This window comes from Gracilinanus agilis, chromosome 2, assembly GCF_016433145.1.
Source record: "Gracilinanus agilis isolate LMUSP501 chromosome 2, AgileGrace, whole genome shotgun sequence".
NCBI lineage: Eukaryota > Metazoa > Chordata > Mammalia > Didelphimorphia > Didelphidae > Gracilinanus > Gracilinanus agilis.
The window spans coordinates 42,210,720-42,215,435 of record NC_058131.1 but is presented as its reverse complement, the minus strand read 5'-3'; the positions used below and the strand labels follow the sequence as shown (position 1 = coordinate 42,215,435).

Here is a 4,716-nt window from a genome sequence, read left to right as displayed (position 1 = left end):
TCAGTGTCCAGGTGATAAATTATTTTGGGGAGGTGGCTAGGATAATGTATAAGCCTTCTTGACATGTCAAGACAACATATTCATGATATTCTTGTCCCTATAAGATGCCCTCCTCCCCCTTCCTTTTTTTTTTTTTTTTTAACAAAAATTTGTCTTAAGCAATGCCCAGTATTTACAACTTTATGGCATTTCAAAGAACTGTCAGATTTTAAGTAGGATAAAGAGAAGTAAATTAATAGCATAAATATAGAGGTGATCTATGCTGTGGTCGTAGTGATTCAAGATACGATTTTAAATCCTCACATTTCTTGAGCCATAAGAGCTGAGGTGACATGCATGCTAGCTGCTTCTCAGGACACAAAAATTCTTCTAGTGGATAGAAAGATAAAGAATTGATCAGGATTTTGGATTGCTACAGTGATAGGGAAAAATATAAAATATTGTAACATTCCTAAAGGATTGAATATAGGGGATGAATTGAACAGTGAATCCTATTTTTTTTTTTAACATTTCAAGTTCCAATAGGATCTTGCCAACTCTTATAGAATATTTTGGCAGTACTAATTTTAAAAAGTAACTAAAGATCCTTTGAAATTTTTGAAGCATCTTCTGAGGAGCCCTTGCTGCACCATCTCTGCTTGTGAAAATTAAATGTTAGGAATGCAGTATGAATAAAAGTCATCAGTTTCCTACTGGCTGTTTAATCTACTTTTTTATGTCCCCAAATCTATTTATACCTAGTATGGTATGGTTAGAAGATGTTTATGCTGCTTTACCCAGGTAAGAGGAAATAATGAAGGGGAAGATATGTTTCTGGAGGAAAATATCATTGTCAAAAAGAATAAGCAAGGGGCAGCTGGGTAGCTCAGTGGATTGAGAACCAGGCCTAGAGACTGGAGGTCCTAGGTTCAAATCTGGCCTCAGACACTTCCCAGCTGTGTGACTCTGGGCAAGTCACTTAACCCACATTGCCTTTAAAAAAAAAAAAAGAATAAACAAGGCTTAGTTTTCTCCCTTTCAGATTTTTAAAAAGAAAACTTCCTTAAAAATTAAAGAAGATAAAGATAATCAGATCTCTGACTTAAATCAATTAAAATTGTTTCTAGCTAATTATTATAAGAAGTTGCAATTTTGCATTCCAACTTTTTATGTAGTCATGCTAGGCTTTAGAACTATACTAGATTAAATAACTTCAAACATTTACCATATTCCTGATGTACTACTTAAAGAATAGTTTGCCCCGAGTAATTGGCAAAACAGTAAAGAGATTCATCTGGGGAACTTGCTAAATAGCTTTAGAATTCATTTACAGATTTCTGGGTCACTAAAAAAACCTCAAAAAACAGAGCAAAAGAACAACAAACCAATATGCACCCAAGATGAGCTTGGCCTTGCATGGAAGGAGAGAAAAGAAGAGGAGCTGTTGAGTTGTATAATTAAAGGAGCTCTCCTATTTAACAACTTTTGGGTTTCAAACCCACTTTGGGGGGGGGGGAATTTAAAAAAATAGCTTGGTAAGTCATGAGCAAGAAGGCTAACATTCTGGCCTGGCTACAGTGGGACCAATGCTTTGTGATCTGACAGAACCACCTCTACCAGCAGGCAATTTTGGAATTGATCATTGATGTTGTAAAGAAAAGGACCTCTCTTCCCCTTACTGGGGACTATCCATCCTGTGGGTACCATGTGAAGATATACAGGCATGTGGAAGTATTAGTTTTAGATTGTCAAACATCTGAGAAGTTTGGTGTTCTATTTGGTTTTGTTTTGACCACATATCTGTCCTGTCTCCACCACCAGAAGAATCCGAAAGATTGTTGCATTTGGGAATATGAGCATCTGCTGATTCATTCACTGAACCAACAGCTCATAACTTCTACTCAAGTGATCAGGAATTTATTTATTTATTTTTGCTTTGCTCTTGATAAAATTTTTTGTTCTTTTTTTAAATAAAACCCTTAACTTCTGTGTATTGGCTCCTTGGTGGAAGAGTGGTAAGGGTGGGCCATGGGGGTCAAGTGACTTGCCCGGGGTCATCTTGATAAAGTTTTGAGCACATTTCATCAAACTGTATTTAAACTTTGGCCTAGATGTTCTGTGGTTACTCTACCAATTGGGCCAACATTTTCCTTTGGGGTGAGGGGCTTTTGGAAGAAGAAAAAATAGGTCATCAGGTAGGGGAGCATTACTACTCCAACTCTATTCCTTCTTCTTTCTACCCCTTTTTTGTTCCCTGACCTTCTCCCCTAATCCCACCTTAGGGTGTCCGGGAAGATTCTGAGCCTGTGCACTTCTGTGTCTTTGCACCTCACCGCAGCCCCGAGCACGGGGACAGCGATACTCCAAAGTGGGGGCTGCTTCCCTGTATGACTCTCCCTCCTGCTTCTGGGGTGCTGGGCAGAGCTAGGCAGTGGGCTGGAGTTTCCTGGGGCTCATGGCCAGTGGACCCCCCCCCCCCCCCGGAATGTCTGCTGTCAGAGTGAGCTGAGTTTCCAACTGAAGCCCCGAAGTTCCCCGGGTTTAGTTCTTTACTTTGAGGATGAGGGTTTCCGTGACTTCTTGGAGCTGCTCCTTAGCGGAGGTGGCCGGCTGCAGCTCAGCTTTTCTGTGCTGAGCCTGCGATCCTCTTGTCTGATACACCTGCCAGTGATGGCACTTGGCACACTGTGCGGATTGGCCGTCCATTCCGAAACGCTACTTTGCTCCTTGACCAGAGACCAAGTGGGCGGAGGTCAAATGGAACAGTATTCAGGTCTGCCTCCAGAGCTACGGGCCGCAGCTCTCAAGTCGGCATTGGTCGCTGTGAGGGAGCGGGAACCCTTCAAAGGGTGGATTCGTGAGGTGCCGGTGAACTCATCCCACGCCTTCCTTGCCAGTGGAAAGTGGCGAGGTGAAACTGGAGGATGAGCCTCCCAGCAGTGGTGGGGGGAGCCCAAGTGAGGTTGGGGAGGAGGGCGAGGGAGGCGTGTGCCTCCATGGAGGGGTCTGCTCCATGGCGGATGACGAATCGGTGTGTGACTGCTCCCGAACTGGCTTCCGAGGCAAGGACTGCAGCCGAGGCAAGAGACCCAACGCCCACCACTCCAGAGGGGACAAAGAGAAAAATGGTGGGCATGACGGGTAAGCTTGCATGGCATTTTATGATTCTGGAAAATGTGTTTCTTCTTTCTCCAAGATGAAGTCCTATCGCTTCCTGCCTCTCAGTCATTGTCGGATCCATGGTTTCTCCTTGGTATCCTCTCCTTCTTCCAGTAGCCACAGTCCCCGATTTCATTTCCAAGCAGGGATTTCCCTCTTTCTTTATTCACCCCTAACTAATTATGGAGCATAACTAACCTTTTGCCATTTGGATGGGGGTATTACCGTTATCTCTGAACTAGTCCTCTGACTCATTGTGAATCCCGCAAAATTATTCATCTGAAAGCAGCCCATCTACTCAACCTTAAACTTCACCCTCACTGATTCACTTCAACTAGGACTGATAACGACATAGTTACTATGCATGAAACCAAGTTAAAAAAAATAAAAAGATATCTGAAAGAGATTAGGTATGCTGATGTTGGATAGTGGAGTTCCTGTGGAGGTGGAATTGGAAGATTCGCCATGACCAAGACTGACACACCTATGTGAATATTCTTGACTAAAAAACCAAAAAGGAGACAGTGATGGGAAGGCTAGTCCTAGAAGGAGTAGAGAGGACAGAAATGAGTTTGAAAGGAAAAAAAAAAGAAAAAAAGAGGAACATTTGATAATTGTTTTTGTTAATTAGAGCAGTAGTAATCTGGAGGCTTCCCCTTGTTCTCATGGCTATGAAGAAATCCATCATCGGCTAAACAAAAGGAAAGCATGGCGTTTGATAAGATTCCTTGGAGTAGAATAAGATAGGACACGTGCTTTCTGAAAATGCTGGGAAATGGAATATTTATTTCCCAAATTATGATAGACAAAATGAGAAGGAAACCATGAGAAAAATGATCATATTAAACATGGAAAGTTACTAAATGTTGATATATTAAGAATAGATGAAAATGTGGAAAGGCCATGTTTCTGGGGATATTCCCCTTTGATTAAAAAAAAATGGAAAATGAAGGCATGAATAGAATATATCTTGTTACTGAGGCTTGAGGCAGTTTGAAAATTTCTTTAACTTGTTGAAAGCTAGATTTATTTTCCCTCCATCTGATTTTTACTCTTCAGTGTAATTCTGGTGTGTGACTTTGTATGATTGTGACAAAATTATAGCTTTTTGAGTGGACCAGTAGCATAATATCCCCAAATGAGAGATTAAATACTTTAAATGAGGAAAAGGGAGCATAAGAGTTATTAGAAACTAAACGGAAGAGAAAGTACATGATGCTTAAAAATAGATATTTTATAGTCTTAATTAGGGAAATCAACAAATGGGTTAATGTCATTTATGAGTGAAATGAAAAGATGAATGCTAGATGCCATCTAATTGTGTGAGTTATACAGACAGAAACTTTGTTTGTGAATGTTTCATTATGTAACACTTCTTTTTCTGCTGACTCTGGTGGGAAAAAAAAGCCAACATAAAAATGATTAGGACTGGCAACTCTCTTTCACCGGGCACTTTTTTTTTTTAAATAATTTTTTATTTTTAGAAAAATTTTCCATGGTTACATAAGTCATGATTTTACTTTCCCCTTCACCCCCTCAACCCCTGCCCCGCTCCACTGTAGCTAATTCGCATTTCCA

General features: G+C 40.8%; 1 pseudogene; it reads left to right on the top strand.

The window, feature by feature from the left end:
• Nucleotides 1-742: 742 nt before the first annotated feature.
• Nucleotides 743-3,124, top strand: LOC123233211 (annotated as a pseudogene).
• The last annotated feature ends 1,592 nt before the right edge of the window (nucleotides 3,125-4,716 follow it).